This window comes from Pelobates fuscus, chromosome 1 (assembly GCF_036172605.1).
Source record: "Pelobates fuscus isolate aPelFus1 chromosome 1, aPelFus1.pri, whole genome shotgun sequence".
Lineage (NCBI taxonomy): Eukaryota > Metazoa > Chordata > Amphibia > Anura > Pelobatidae > Pelobates > Pelobates fuscus.
Genome location: NC_086317.1, coordinates 129,599,951 through 129,616,963, shown reverse-complemented (window position 1 = coordinate 129,616,963; position 17,013 = coordinate 129,599,951). Strand labels below are relative to the sequence as shown.

At 35.8% G+C, this 17,013-nt stretch overlaps 4 non-coding genes across 4 annotated transcripts; all 4 read right to left on the bottom strand.

Annotated features, from left to right (window-relative positions):
• Positions 1-9,739: 9,739 nt before the first annotated feature.
• Positions 9,740-9,821, bottom strand: TRNAS-GCU (transfer RNA serine (anticodon GCU)). The gene has a single exon. It is a non-coding gene; the product is annotated as a tRNA-Ser (tRNA).
• A 4,000-nt stretch (positions 9,822-13,821) lies between these two features.
• On the bottom strand, positions 13,822-13,903 carry TRNAS-GCU (transfer RNA serine (anticodon GCU)). Its single transcript has one exon. It is a non-coding gene; the product is annotated as a tRNA-Ser (tRNA).
• Positions 13,904-15,536: 1,633 nt separating this feature from the next.
• Positions 15,537-15,618, bottom strand: TRNAS-GCU (transfer RNA serine (anticodon GCU)). Its single transcript has one exon. It is a non-coding gene; the product is annotated as a tRNA-Ser (tRNA).
• A 1,313-nt stretch (positions 15,619-16,931) lies between these two features.
• Positions 16,932-17,013, bottom strand: TRNAS-GCU (transfer RNA serine (anticodon GCU)). Its single transcript has one exon. It is a non-coding gene; the product is annotated as a tRNA-Ser (tRNA).

The following is a 17,013-nucleotide window of genomic DNA, read 5'->3' as shown; positions in this document are numbered from 1 at the left end:
GTTAGGCACAACACATCGGGGGAAAAAATGTGTGCTTTTTTCCTGTCGATTTTGCTGTCAAGTGTCAGGGCAAATTAATTCTCTTTGCCGAGGTGAGGAAAAGACATGGTGTGCTCTTGTTTTTGGACTTAATCAAAAGAATTTTGATTTGAGCTCTAATTTGCGTTATTTTTACAGTTACAGACTGGGGATGATAATAATGTGAATTTTTGTTTGTGTTAGTTGTTTTTAAGACAAGCCTTAGTGTTAGGCACTACACATCGGGGAAAAAAATGTGTGCTTTTTTCCTGTCGATTTTGCCGTCAAGTGTCAGGGCAAATTGGTTCTCTTTGCCGAGGTGAGGAAAAGACATGGTGTGCTCTTGTTTTCTGGACTTAATCAAAAGAATTTTGATTTGAGCTCTAATTTGCGTTATTTTTACAGTTACAGATTGGGGATAATAATAATGTGAATTTTTGTTTGAATAAGTTGTTTTTAAGACAAGCATTATTGTTATGCTATAGGTATCAATGGGAAAAATGGTGCTTATTTCCAACTTGTGGAACTGCCATGAATGCGACTCTGTGCCTATTTATGGTGTAAAAATTCCCTGGACCCTCCATTAAAATAACCTTGCAAATAAATGACAGTTGACTAACACAGACAGTAACATGAGTTTACAAAGTTCTCTGAGAAACAGAGTTTTGAAGAAAAGTCGACGAAGATGGGATTCGAACCCATGCGTGCAGAGCACAATGGATTAGCCTTAACCACTCGGCCACCTCGTATGACAGTGGCGCACGCAAGCTGTTAGACGCAGTCGGTGAAGTGCACGGTGGCCTTATCGACCAACTCAGCAAAAGGCTAATATTCAAATTTTACAAATCTAAAACTTGAAAGAAGAGCAGAAATTACAATGATCATTTTGAATGATTTTTATGTATCATATCAATAAACTCCTAGAAATAAGAGATGTAGTAAATGATACATTAACCAAGGATGTTGAAAACTTTGCTAAACTTGATGCACTCCAATGCTGGATATGTAAAAAATAATAAAAAGGCTGCGCTTACGATAAAAGCAGACACAGTGTAAAGTCCAAAGGGAGGAAAAAGTCCAACTGGTGTGTCCTTACAGGAGGTCTTTGCTGGTGGTGTCCTCTACCAATGTAGTAGTTCCTCTCATATGAAAGACAAAAGGGAAGAGATGGACGACCAATAGTGTAGTTTGCACAATACTGATGTGGATAGAAATAATAATAATAGTTGAGAACTCACATTTACCAGAGCTACTGTCCTAGCTCTGGAATAAAGCGCATACAGCGGTATAATCCCCGCTTATGGGATTTAAATGGGTTCCTCTCTGTGTTCTTGGTGTCCAATTCTCAAAAAGATAAAAAGAAACATCCGATAGTGCTCACTGTTTGGCAAAGTGAATAAAATAATAAAAGGGTATACTCACAAACCAAGAGCAGACCGACTGCTCTGTGTAGACAGCTTTGGTGGATTGATCCCCACCTAGGATTTCTTTAAAATGCAGGAAACTTCCAGGGTTTTTATCAAGGTGTAATAAAACCAATAAAGATTAAAAAGCCAGGGTAAAATAATTAAGTTTCTATAAAAAAGATATTTTGGCACAAACAAATGTCCAAAAAATACTTTAATATATTATAAAAACACAAATATAAATATCCATAACGCGTTTCGTCAGAGACTTTTTCAAATGGATTAACAGAAATTACCTGGCTAATAGATGTTATATAGGAGCATAACTGGTTTAAATTTGGCGCCAAAAATTGGTCTGACCAATCAGAAATAAGAACATATTAAAAAGCTTTAAAACGTGTGTTTAAAATAATCATATGTAGTTTATAATAGTATAACTTATTCCTGATATTTCTGAAGAAAAACGAGGGCAGGAAAGTATAGATTTAATCCTTTAAAGATAGTCATGTGACAAGGTACTTCCGCATTTTCGGAAGTTTTAGCCGCAATGTCTTATGGGAGTTGTAGTTAAATAAAAAAAAAAATTTTTTTTTTTTTTTTTTCTTTTTTTTTTTCCCCAAAACGGAAGTTAAACCGAACTGACTCATGGGAAATGTAGTTATAATCCCAGAGTCAGTGAAAACTGGCCAATAATAATTGCTTAAGGGAGTTAAACACTGCAGTTAAAAACTGGATGAATGATAAGAGATATTAAAGGAAATAGGGACTAAAATAATTAATTGGATAAAAACAAATAGTTTTTAAAATAAGAGCAAGTTATTTTGCAGTAAAATGGAAGTTTTTAACTTCCGTTTAACTTCCGTTTTGGGGAAAAAAAAAAAAAAAAAAAAAAAAAAAATTTTTTTTTTATTTAACTACAACTCCCATAAGACATTGCGGCTAAAACTTCCGAAAATGCGGAAGTACCTTGTCACATGACTATCTTTAAAGGATTAAATCTATACTTTCCTGCCCTCGTTTTTCTTCAGAAATATCAGGAATAAGTTATACTATTATAAACTACATATGATTATTTTAAACACACGTTTTAAAGCTTTTTAATATGTTCTTATTTCTGATTGGTCAGACCAATTTTTGGCGCCAAATTTAAACCAGTTATGCTCCTATATAACATCTATTAGCCAGGTAATTTCTGTTAATCCATTTGAAAAAGTCTCTGACGAAACGCGTTATGGATATTTATATTTGTGTTTTTATAATATATTAAAGTATTTTTTGGACATTTGTTTGTGCCAAAATATCTTTTTTATAGAAACTTAATTATTTTACCCTGGCTTTTTAATCTTTATTGGTTTTATTACACCTTGATAAAAACCCTGGAAGTTTCCTGCATTTTAAAGAAATCCTAGGTGGGGATCAATCCACCAAAGCTGTCTACACAGAGCAGTCGGTCTGCTCTTGGTTTGTGAGTATACCCTTTTATTATTTTATTCACTTTGCCAAACAGTGAGCACTATCGGATGTTTCTTTTTATCTTTTTGAGAATTGGACACCAAGAACACAGAGAGGAACCCATTTAAATCCCATAAGCGGGGATTATACCGCTGTATGCGCTTTATTCCAGAGCTAGGACAGTAGCTCTGGTAAATGTGAGTTCTCAACTATTATTATTATTTCTATCCACATCAGTATTGTGCAAACTACACTATTGGTTGTCCATCTCTTCCCTTTTGTCTTTCATATGAGAGGAACTACTACATTGGTAGAGGACACCACCAGCAAAGACCTCCTGTAAGGACACACCAGTTGGACTTTTTCCTCCCTTTGGACTTTACACTGTGTCTGCTTTTATCGTAAGCGCAGCCTTTTTATTATTTTTTACTTATCTAGCTCTAAAGGGTTTGAGGGATCCCCTTTTAATAGGTTGCTGCTTTTTAGTTACCTAGCGCTGTCTCATTTTTATTTATTTTTGTTACCATTCTTTAATTTCCCTTTTGGGATAGCTGCTTTCTAACTTTTTTTACAATATGTCTATCTTTGAATATAGGAACAAATATACAATTGATGTTAATAATGTATTTAATACAGAGGTGATTAATTCCATACAAACAATTCCTCATCACTCCAACCAACAAGATTTGTTTATGAAATTAGAAAAAGCCCTATCCACAGAAATTAAGCTCAAATGGGAAATTGCCACTTTTAAAAAATATATAGATGAGCAAATTACCCCCCGTGGCTTAAGGCTTTTAAAATTACCCACCTCTGACCAAGATGACCTTGAGTTCATGGAGGAATGGAACAACAAATTAGAGTTATGCACTTTTGGTTTAATGGAAACGTTAATAATTAAAAAAAGTAAAAAATTGTCTATTTTAGATATTGAGATAAACGAACTTAGAGAGAAACTCCTACCATTTACCGAAACCAAGGCTTATAAACAAAATTCCGTACTAATTCAAAATAAAATTGAAAAGGTTGAAGTTGACACAAAGCATCTGAAAATCAAAAAATACATTCGAGACAAAACCGATTATTCAAATAAACAAGTGAGAACTTACCATTTTAAAAAAAAGTACACTTCAGAGAACTATTCCTCTAGACCAAACTACCAAAATTATACGCACAACAATTCCCACTCTTACAACAATACGCTACACCAACCTCCTTCCAAATATCAGAATTACACCACACGGAGATCCTATCCCCAATCCCCACCCGCAAAAAGGCCCCAAACAACTTTCCCTCACCAATCTCATGGTTTTTCTAAATTACCATATCAAAATAAAACCAACACATATCAATTACCCTCACATAAACAAAGAAAATTCCCTCAACAAAATTATAACTCTGCACCCCGATCACCAAGATACCATAATCCCTCTGATTTTAATTTTTCACCGAAACCACAAAGATCTAGGTACACCAATGATCACTCTGCACCCCGATCACCAAGATACCATAATTCCTCTGGTTTTAATTTTTCACCGAAACCACAAAGATCTAGGTACACCAATGATCAAAATGAGTACTTTAATTATTCCAAATCACCCACTATCCCAAATCACACTAATAGGTACCAGTTGCTATCAGTCGATTCAGACCTTGACAACGATGACCATTTTTTAGAAATACGTACTCACCAGCCTGCACTAGCCCAGACACCACACCCATCACGCTCCCAAAAAAGAATTCTAAGCCTAGAGGAAGACGAAGTGGAAGACGGGAGCAAAAGAGAAAGATTGGAAAGACAATAATACCTGTCACCAATTCCCATAATGGCATCTTTAATCTTTCTCAAAAAGTTTTATCAGCTGCACAATTGTCCGTTTTAAGTAAAGGCCTTAAATTTGCCCCTACCTCATCTTTTAATTCATTTCAAGCCTTCCTTGATGTAAATAAATTTGTGAGAAAGGCTACACTAAAAAGATTCTTTATAAGTAAAAATGACAAAGAATCTAATCTACCAACCCCACCCGTCTCACCTCCCCTTCCAAAGACAGACAAAAGTCCTTTTTTAAATACACATCTCAGAACAAAATCTAAGTTTTATCCTTCTCATTTTAAATCGGCTCCTTTGGTTTTATTCGAGAAACTTGTTCACAAAGATTTAGAAAAAATTAAATATAAAAAATATGACACTAATAATCTTACACATGCCGAAAGACAGGCAATTAAAGAACTCCAAAAAGACAGAGATATCGTCATTAAATCAGCCGACAAAGGCGGTGGAGTAGTTATCCAGTCCAGTAAGATGTATATCGATGAAGCCCATAGACAATTGAAAGACAAAAATGTATATGAACAACTTTTAACAGATCCTACCAAAAATATTAAAACTATTTTACTTAATTTTTTAAATAAAGGTTTAAATTCAGAAATTTTAAATAAACATGAATTTAACTTTTTAAATATAGAATTTCCGATCACCCCTGTTATTTATTTTCTTCCCAAAATTCACAAGAATGAACAACACCCCCCAGGTAGACCAATCGTTTCAGGGATTGGTTCACTTTTATGTAACCTTTCCCAATATATTGATATCCTTCTCCAGCCTTCGGTTAAACTCATGAAATCTTATTTAAAAGACTCTATGTCGCTTTTAAAATTTTTAAATGATTTTACTTGGAAAACCAGTTTTATATTAGTCACTTGTGATGTACAGTCTTTGTATACCATTATTCCTCATGACATTGGTTGTCGAGCTATAAAAGAAATTTTAACTAATGAAGCTAGGATTCCTGACACTCAAATAGATTTTATAATAGAAGGTATCAATATTATTTTAAAAAATAATTACTTTTGGTTTTTAGATTCATTTTACTTACAAAAGAGAGGTACTGCTATGGGGACTAGGTTTGCCCCCAGTTATGCCAATTTGTTTATGGCTGACTGGGAATCTATAGCCATTTGGGGCAACCACCAATGGCGGGCAAACCTAGTCTCTTACTTCAGATACATAGACGACCTCTTTTTTATTTGGGATGGACCAGAGCACCATCTTATTGATTTTATTAATCATTTAAACAATAACGATAGGGGTATTATTCTTACACATGAATTTAGCAATAAATCCATTAATTTTTTAGATCTCAATATTTTTATTAACAAGGGACAACTTCAAACAAAAACGTTCTTCAAAAAAGTATGTGTAAATACGGCTATAGACAGATCAAGCTGCCATTATAAGCCTTGGCTCGAGAGTGCCCCTAAAAGTCAGTTTTTACGCCTTCGTAGAAACTGTTCTGAACTCACTGATTTTAATGAGCAAGCAGATTTTTTAAAAAGTAAATTTATGGAAAAAAAATATTTAGAGTCAGATCTAAATACTACAATTAATACAGTTAAACAAAAAGAACGAAAAGAACTTCTGACGTACAAAAATAAAGAAAATATCGAACCAATAGCACTCCCAATTATTTTTAATTTTAATAACAAAAATAATGATGTCAAAAAAATAATAAGAAAACACTGGCATATACTGAAACACGATGAAATACTTAATCCCATCATACCCAATCATCCAAATATTGTTTTCAGAGGAGCACCTAATTTTAAATCTATTTTAACTACAAATTTTACTAAAAAATCTCCTCCCAGAAATCTATCCTTTTTTCCCCAGACGAAAGGTTTCTATAAATGTAAACAATGCATTGTGTGTAAAACTACAGATAATTTTATTCCATCCAAAGTCACAAATTTTATGTCGAATCGGACAAAAAAAGTGTATAGTATTTATGATTTTATTTGCTGCAACACAAAAAATGTGATTTACCTGCTTGAGTGCCCATGTGGCCTCCAATATGTGGGGATGACCACAAGGTGCCTGAAGATAAGACTGAGCGAACATTGCAGGAATATAAAAAATGGATACTTAAATCATACAGTATCCAAACATTTCATTATGCACAATAAAGACCCACGCCTACTAAAATGCATTGGTATAAAAAAATGTTCCACCTCCTGGCGTGGAGGTGATATAAAAAAGCTGCTTGGAAAAACAGAGATGGAATGGGTGTATAATCTTCAGACTCTTATACCCCATGGTCTTAATGCAGATTTTGATTTACACAACTTTTTATGATTTTGTATGTTTAACTATGCCTGTACCTTTAAATGTATATGTTCTTAATGTTTTCCATATAGACTTATAATTTTAAGCTGTTTCCTAACTTCCATTTTACTGCAAAATAACTTGCTCTTATTTTAAAAACTATTTGTTTTTATCCAATTAATTATTTTAGTCCCTATTTCCTTTAATATCTCTTATCATTCATCCAGTTTTTAACTGCAGTGTTTAACTCCCTTAAGCAATTATTATTGGCCAGTTTTCACTGACTCTGGGATTATAACTACATTTCCCATGAGTCAGTTCGGTTTAACTTCCGTTTTGGGGAAAAAAAAAAAAAAAAAAAAAAAAAAAAATTTTTTATTTAACTACAACTCCCATAAGACATTGCGGCTAAAACTTCCGAAAATGCGGAAGTACCTTGTCACATGACTATCTTTAAAGGATTAAATCTATACTTTCCTGCCCTCGTTTTTCTTCAGAAATATCAGGAATAAGTTATACTATTATAAACTACATATGATTATTTTAAACACACGTTTTAAAGCTTTTTAATATGTTCTTATTTCTGATTGGTCAGACCAATTTTTGGCGCCAAATTTAAACCAGTTATGCTCCTATATAACATCTATTAGCCAGGTAATTTCTGTTAATCCATTTGAAAAAGTCTCTGACGAAACGCGTTATGGATATTTATATTTGTGTTTTTATAATATATTAAAGTATTTTTTGGACATTTGTTTGTGCCAAAATATCTTTTTTATAGAAACTTAATTATTTTACCCTGGCTTTTTAATCTTTATTGGTTTTATTACACCTTGATAAAAACCCTGGAAGTTTCCTGCATTTTAAAGAAATCCTAGGTGGGGATCAATCCACCAAAGCTGTCTACACAGAGCAGTCGGTCTGCTCTTGGTTTGTGAGTATACCCTTTTATTATTTTATTCACTTTGCCAAACAGTGAGCACTATCGGATGTTTCTTTTTATCTTTTTGAGAATTGGACACCAAGAACACAGAGAGGAACCCATTTAAATCCCATAAGCGGGGATTATACCGCTGTATGCGCTTTATTCCAGAGCTAGGACAGTAGCTCTGGTAAATGTGAGTTCTCAACTATTATTATTATTTCTATCCACATCAGTATTGTGCAAACTACACTATTGGTTGTCCATCTCTTCCCTTTTGTCTTTCATATGAGAGGAACTACTACATTGGTAGAGGACACCACCAGCAAAGACCTCCTGTAAGGACACACCAGTTGGACTTTTTCCTCCCTTTGGACTTTACACTGTGTCTGCTTTTATCGTAAGCGCAGCCTTTTTATTATTTTTTACTTATCTAGCTCTAAAGGGTTTGAGGGATCCCCTTTTAATAGGTTGCTGCTTTTTAGTTACCTAGCGCTGTCTCATTTTTATTTATTTTTGTTACCAATGCTGGATATGTATACTTAGTTCTCCTTACCTAGCATGGAATAAATGAATTCCCTGTCAATTTTGCCTACAAGTGTGTCTAGAATAGGTCTCCTATCATTTTCTCAATGAATCATAAATAATTGTGTTTTGCATCCTGGTTTGTGTTAGTTCTTCGGTTACAGATTGGGGATGCTAATCATGGGAATTTTTGCTTGTGTTAGTTGTTTTTAAGACAAGCCTTAGTGTTATGCTGTGCATATCGGGGGGCAGGGGGTGAGGGTGCTTTTCCCTGTTGATTTTGCTGTCAAGTGCCAGGGCAAAATGGTTCTCTTTGACGAGGTGAGTAAAAGACATGAGTGCGTCTCTTGGCATATGTAAGGTGTAAAAGTTCCCTTTCCATTTTGCCTTCAAGTTTGAAAAGAAAAGGTGTGCTATTGTTTTCCGGATTTAATCTAAAGTATTTTGATTTGAGCACTAATTTGTGTTATTTTTACAGTTACAGATTGGGGATGATAATAATGTGAATTTTTGTTTGTTTTAGTTGTTTTTAAGACAAGCCTTAGTGTTAGGCACTACACATCGGGGGAAAAAATGTGTGCTTTTTTCCTGTCGATTTTGCCGTCAAGTGTCAGGGCAAATTGGTTCTCTTTGCCGAGGTGAGGAAAAGACATGAGTGCGTCTCTTGGCATATGTAAGGTGTAAAAGTTCCCTTTCCATTTTGCCTTCAAGTTTGAAAAGAAAAGGTGTGCTATTGTTTTCCGGATTTAATCTAAAGTATTTTGATTTGAGCACTAATTTGTGTTATTTTTACAGTTACAGATTGGGGATGATAATAATGTGAATTTTTGTTTGTTTTAGTTGTTTTTAAGACAAGCCTTAGTGTTAGGCACTACACATCGGGGGGAAAAAATGTGTGCTTTTTTCCTGTCGATTTTGCCGTCAAGTGTCAGGGCAAATTGGTTCTCTTTGCCGAGGTGAGGAAAAGACATGGTGTGCTCTTGTTTTCTGGACTTAATGAAAAGAATTTTGATTTGAGCTCTAATTTGCGTTATTTTTACAGTTACAGACTGGGGTTGATAATAATGTGAATTTTTGTTTGAATTAGTTGTTTTTAAGACAAGCATTATTGTTATGCTATAGGTATCAATGGGAAAAATGGTGCTTATTTCCAACTTGTGGAACTGCCATGAATGCGACTCTGTGCCTATTTATGGTGTAAAAATTCCCTGGACCCTCCATTAAAATATTCTTGCAAATAAAGGACAGTTGACTAACACAGACAGTAACGTGAGTTTACAAAGTTCTCTGAGAAACAGAGTTTTGTAGAAAAGTCGACGAAGATGGGATTCGAACCCATGCGTGCAGAGCACAATGGATTAGCAGTCCATCGCCTTAACCACTCGGCCACCTCGTCTTACAGTGGCGCACGCAAGCTGTTAGACGCAGCCGGTGAAGTGCACGGTGGCCGTATCGACCAACTCAGCAAAAGGCTAATATTCAAATTTTACAAATCTAAAACTTGAAAGAAGAGCAGAAATTACAATGATCATTTTGAATGATTTTTATGGATCATATCAATAAACTCCTAGAAATAAGAGATGTAGTAAATGATACATTAACCAAGGATGTTGAAAACTTTGCTAAACTTGATGCACTCCAATGCTGGATATGTATACTTAGTTCTCCTTACCTAGCATGGAATAAATGAATTCCCTGTCAATTTTGCCTACAAGTGTGTCTAGAATAGGTCTCCTATCATTTTCTCAATGAATCATAAATAATTGTGTTTTGCGTCCTGGTTTGTGTTAGTTCTTTGGTTACAGATTGGGGATGCTAATCATGGGAATTTTTGCTTGTGTTAGTTGTTTTTAAGACAAGCCTTAGTGTTATACTGTGCATATCGGGGGGCAGGGGTAGGGTGCTTTTTCCCTGTTGATTTTGCTGTCAAGTGTCAGGGCAAAATAGTTCTCTTTGACGACGTGAGGAAAAGGCATGAGTGCGTCTCTTGGCATATGTAAGGTGTAAAAGTTCCCTTTCCATTTTGCCTTCAAGTGTGAAAAGAAAAGGTGTGCTATTGTTTTCCGGATTTAATCTAAAGTATTTTGATTTGAGCTCTAATTTGTGTTATTTTTACAGATACAGATTAAGGATGATAATAATGTGAATTTTTGTTTGTGTTAGTTGTTTTTAAGTCAAGCCTTAGTGTTATGCACTACACATCGGGGGGAAAAATGTGTGCTTTTTTCCTGTCGATTTTGCCGTCAAGTGTCAGGGCAAATTGGTTCTCTTTGCCGAGGTGAGGAAAAGACATGGTGTGCTCTTGTTTTCTGGACTTAATCAAAAGAAATTTGATTTGAGCTCTAATTTGCGTTATTTTTACAGTTACAGATTGGGGATGATAATAATGTGATTTTTTGTTTGAATTAGTTGTTTTTAAGACAAGCATTATTGTTATGCTATAGGTATCAATGGGATAAATGGTGCTTATTTCCAACTTGTGGAACTGCCATGAATGCGACTCTGTGCCTATTTATGGTGTTAAAATTCCCTGGACCCGCCATTAAAATATCCTGTCAAATAAAGGACAGTTGACTAACACAGACAGTAACGTGAGTTTACAAAGTTCTCTGAGGAACAGAGTTTTGTAGAAAAGTCGACGAAGATGGGATTTGAACCCATGCGTGCAGAGCACAATGGATTAGCAGTCCATCGCCTTAACCACTCGGGCACCTCGTCTAACAGTGGCGCACGCAAGCTGTTAGACGCAGTCGGTGAAGTGCACGGTGGCCGTATCGACCAACTCAGCAAAAGGCTAATATTCAAATTTTACAAATCTAAAACTTGAAAGAAGAGCAGAAATTACAATGATCATTTTGAATGATTTTTATGGATCATATCAATAAACTCCTAGAAATAAGAGATGTAGTAAATGATACATTAACCAAGGATGTTGAAAACTTTGCTAAACTTGATGCACTCCAATGCTGGATATGTATACTTAGTTCTCCTTACCTAGCATGGAATAAATTAATTCCCTGTCAATTTTGCCTACAAGTGTGTCTAGAATAGGTCTCCTATCGTTTTCTCAATGAATCATAAATAATTGTGTTTTGCGCCCTGGTTTGTGTTAGCTCTTCGGTTACAGATTGGGGATGCTAATCATGGGAATTTTTGCTTGTGTTAGTTGTTTTTAAGACAAACCTTAGTGTTATGCTGTGCATATCGGGGGGCAGGGGGGAGGGTGCTTTTTCCCTGTTGATTTTGCTGTAAAGTGTCAGGGCAAAATGGTTCTCTTTGACGAGGTGAGGAAAAGGCATGAGTGCGTCTCTTGGCATATGTAAGGTGTAAAAGTTCCCTTTCCATTTTGCCTTCAAGTGTGAAAAGAAAAGGTGTGCTATTGTTTTCCGGATTTAATCTAAAGTATTTTGATTTGAGCTCTAATTTGTGTTATTTTTACAGTTACAGATTGGGGATGATAATAATGTGATTTTTTGTTTGTTTTAGTTGTTTTTAAGACAAGCCTTAGTGTTAGGCACTACACATCGGGGGAAAAAATGTGTGCTTTTTTCCTGTCGATTTTGCCGTCAAGTGTCAGGGCAAATTGGTTCTCTTTGCCGAGGTGAGGAAAAGACATGGTGTGCTCTTGTTTTCTGGACTTAATCAAAAGAATTTTGATTTGAGCTCTAATTTGCGTTATTTTTACAGTTACAGACTGGGGATGATAATAATGTGAATTTTTGTTTGAATTAGTTGTTTTTAAGACAAGCATTATTGTTATGCTATAGGGATCAATGGGAAAAATGGTGCTTATTTCCAACTTGTGGAACTGCCATGAATGCGACTCTGTGCCTATTTATGGTGTAAAAATTCCCTGGACCCTCCATTAAAATATCCTTGCAAATAAAGGACAGTTGACTAACACAGACAATCAATGGGAAAATGGTGCTTATTTCCAACTTGTGGAACTGCCATGAATGCGACTCTGTGCCTATTTATGGTGTAAAAATTCCCTGGACCCTCCATTAAAATATTCTTGCAAATAAAGGACAGTTGACTAACACAGACAGTAACGTGAGTTTACAAAGTTCTCTGAGAAACAGAGTTTTGTAGAAAAGTCGACGAAGATGGGATTCGAACCTATGCATGCAGAGCACAATGGATTAGCAGTCCATCGCCTTAACCACTCGGCCACCTCATCTGACAGTGGCGTACGCAAGCTGTTAGACGCAGTCGGTGAAGTGCACGGTGGCCGTATCGACCAACTCAGCAAAAGGCTAATATTCAAATTTTACAAATCTAAAACTTGAAAGAAGAGCAGAAATTACAATGATCATTTTGAATGATTTTTATGGATCATATCAATAAACTCCTAGAAATAAGAGATGTAGTAAATGATACATTAACCAAGGATGTTGAAAACTTTGCTAAACTTGATGCACTCCAATGCTGGATATGTATACTTAGTTCTCCTTACCTAGCATGGAATAAATTAATTCCCTGTCAATTTTGCCTACAAGTGTGTCTAGAATAGGTCTCCTATCATTTTCTCAATGAATCATAAATAATTGTGTTTTGCGTCCTGGTTTGTGTTAGTTCTTCGGTTACAGATTGGGGATGCTAATCATGGGAATTTTTGCTTGTGTTAGTTGTTTTTAAGACAAGCCTTAGTGTTATGCTGTGCATATCGGGGGGCAGGGTGCTTTTTCCCTGTTGATTTTGCTGTCAAGTGTCAGGGCAAAATGGTTCTCTTTGACGAGGTGAGGAAAAGGCATGAGTGCGTCTCTTGGCATATGTAAGGTGTAAAAGTTCCCTTTCCATTTTGCCTTCAAGTGTGAAAAGAAAAGGTGTGCTATTGTTTTCCGGATTTAATCTAAAGTATTTTGATTTGAGCTCTAATTTGTGTTATTTTTACAGTTACAGATTGGGGATGATAATAATGTCAATTTTTGTTTGTTTTAGTTGTTTTTAAGACAAGCCTTAGTGTTAGGCACTACACATCGGGGGAAAAAATTTGTGCTTTTTTCCTGTCGATTTTGCCGTCAAGTGTCAGGGCAAATTGGTTCTCTTTGCCGAGGTGAGGAAAAGACATGGTGTGCTCTTGTTTTCTGGACTTAATCAAAATAATTTTGATTTGAGCTCTAATTTGCGTTATTTTTACAGTTACAGTTTGGGGATGATAATAATGTGAATTTTTGTTTGAATAAGTTGTTTTTAAGACAAGCATTATTATTATGCTATAGGTATCAGTGGGAAAATGGTGCTTATTTCCAACCTGTGGAACTGTGCCTATTTATGGTGTAAAAATTCCCTGGACCCTCCATTAAAATAGCCTTGCAAATAAATGACAGTTGACTAACACAGACAATAACGTGAGTTTACAAAGTTCTCTGAGAAACAGAGTTTTGTAGAAAAGTCGACGAAGATGGGATTCGAACCCATGCGTGCAGAGCACAATGGATTAGCAGTCCATCGCCTTAACCACTCGGCCACCTCGTCTGACAGTGGCGCACGCAAGCTGTTAGACGCAGTCGGTGAAGTGCACGGTGGCCGTATCGACCAACTCAGCAAAAGGCTAATATTCAAATTTTACAAATCTAAAACTTGAAAGAAGAGCAGAAATTACAATGATCATTTTGAATGATTTTTATGGATCATATCAATAAACTCCTAGAAATAAATAAGAGATGTAGTAAATTATACATTAACCAAGGATGTTGAAAACTTTGCTAAACTTGATGCACTCCAATGCTGGATATGTATACTTAGTTCTCCTTACCTAGCATGGAATAAATTAATTCCCTGTCAATTTTGCCTACAAGTGTGTCTAGAATAGGTCTCCTATCATTTTCTCAATGAATCATAAATAATTGTGTTTTGCGTCCTGGTTTGTGTTAGTTCTTCGGTTACAGATTGGGGATGCTAATCATGGGAATTTTTGCTTGTGTTAGTTGTTTTTAAGACAAGCCTTATTTTTATACTGTGCATATCGGGGGGCAGGGGGAGGGTGCTTTTTCCCTGTTGATTTTGCTGTCAAGTGTCAGGGCAAAATGGTTCTCTTTGACGACGTGAGGAAAAGGCATGAGTGCGTCTCTTGGCATATGTAAGGTGTAAAAGTTCCCTTTCCATTTTGCCTTCAAGTTTGAAAAGAAAAGGTGTGCTATTGTTTTCCGGATTTAATCTAAAGTATTTTGATTTGAGCTCTAATTTGTGTTATTTTTACAGTTACAGATTGGGGATGATAATAATGTGAATTTTTGTTTGTTTTAGTTGTTTTTAAGACAAGCCTTAGTGTTAGGCACTACACATCGGGGGAAAAAATGTGTGCTTTTTTCCTGTCGATTTTGCCGTCAAGTGTCAGGGCAAATTGGTTCTCTTTGCCGAGGTGAGGAAAAGACATGAGTGCGTCTCTTGGCATATGTAAGGTGTAAAAGTTCCCTTTCCATTTTGCCTTCAAGTTTGAAAAGAAAAGGTGTGCTATTGTTTTCCGGATTTAATCTAAAGTATTTTGATTTGAGCTCTAATTTGTGTTATTTTTACAGTTACAGATTGGGGATGATAATAATGTGAATTTTTGTTTGTTTTAGTTGTTTTTAAGACAAGCCTTAGTGTTAGGCACTACACATCGGGGGGAAAAAATGTGTGCTTTTTTCCTGTCGATTTTGCCGTCAAGTGTCAGGGCAAAATGGTTCTCTTTGACGAGGTGAGGAAAAGGCATGAGTGCGTCTCTTGGCATATGTAAGGTGTAAAAGTTCCCTTTCCATTTTGCCTTCAAGTGTGAAAAGAAAAGGTGTGCTATTGTTTTCCGGATTTAATCTAAAGAATTTTGATTTGAGCTCTAATTTGCGTTATTTTTACAGTTACAGACTGGGGATGATAATAATGTGAATTTTTGTTTGAATTAGTTGTTTTTAAGACAAGCATTATTGTTATGCTATAGGTATCAATGGGATAAATGGTGCTTATTTCCAACTTGTGGAACTGCCATGAATGCGACTCTGTGCCTATTTATGGTGTTAAAATTTCCTGGACCCTCCATTAAAATATCATGTCAAATAAAGGACAGTTGACTAACACAGACAGTAACGTGAGTTTACAAAGTTCTCTGAGGAACAGAGTTTTGTTAAAAAGTCGACGAAGATGGGATTCGAACCCATGCGTGCAGAGCACAATGGATTAGCAGTCCATCGCCTTAACCACTCGGCCACCTCGTCTGACAGTGGTGCACACAAGCTGTTAGACGCAGTCGGTGAAGTGCACGGTGGCCGTATCGACCAACTCAGCAAAAGGCTAATATTCAAATTTTACAAATCTAAAACTTGAAAGAAGAGCAGAAATTACAATGATCATTTTGAATGATTTTTATGGATCATATCAATAAACTCCTAGAAATAAGAGATGTAGTAAATGATACATTAACCAAGGATGTTGAAAACTTTGCTAAACTTGATGCACTCCAATGCTGGATATGTATACTTAGTTCTCCTTACCTAGCATGGAATAAATTAATTCCCTGTCAATTTTGCCTACAAGTGTGTCTAGAATAGGTCTCCTATCATTTTCTCAATGAATCATAAATAATTGTGTTTTGCGTCCTGGTTTGTGTTAGTTCTTCGGTTACAGATTGGGGATGCTAATCATGGGAATTTTTGCTTGTGTTAGTTGTTTTTAAGACAAGCCTTAGTGTTATGCTGTGCATATCGGGGGGCAGGGGGGAGGGTGCTTTTTCCCTGTTGATTTTGCTGTCAAGTGTCAGGGCAAAATGGTTCTCTTTGACGAGGTGAGGAAAAGGCATGAGTGCGTCTCTTGGCATATGTAAGGTGTAAAAGTTCCCTTTCCATTTTGCCTTCAAGTTTGAAAAGAAAAGGTGTGCTATTGTTTTCCGGATTTAATCTAAAGTATTTTGATTTGAGCTCTAATTTGTGTTATTTTTACAGTTACAGATTGGGGATGATAATAATGTGAATTTTTGTTTGTTTTAGTTGTTTTTAAGACAAGCCTTAGTGTTAGGCACTACACATCGGGGGGAAAAAATGTGTGCTTTTTTCCTGTCGATTTTGCCGTCAAGTGTCAGGGCAAAATGGTTCTCTTTGACGAGGTGAGGAAAAGGCATGAGTGCGTCTCTTGGCATATGTAAGGTGTAAAAGTTCCCTTTCCATTTTGCCTTCAAGTGTGAAAAGAAAAGGTGTGCTATTGTTTTCCGGATTTAATCTAAAGAATTTTGATTTGAGCTCTAATTTGCGTTATTTTTACAGTTACAGACTGGGGATGATAATAATGTGAATTTTTGTTTGAATTAGTTGTTTTTAAGACAAGCATTATTGTTATGCTATAGGTATCAATGGGATAAATGGTGCTTATTTCCAACTTGTGGAACTGCCATGAATGCGACTCTGTGCCTATTTATGGTGTTAAAATTTCCTGGACCCTCCATTAAAATATCATGTCAAATAAAGGACAGTTGACTAACACAGACAGTAACGTGAGTTTACAAAGTTCTCTGAGGAACAGAGTTTTGTTAAAAAGTCGACGAAGATGGGATTCGAACCCATGCGTGCAGAGCACAATGGATTAGCAGTCCATCGCCTTAACCACTCGGCCACCTCGTC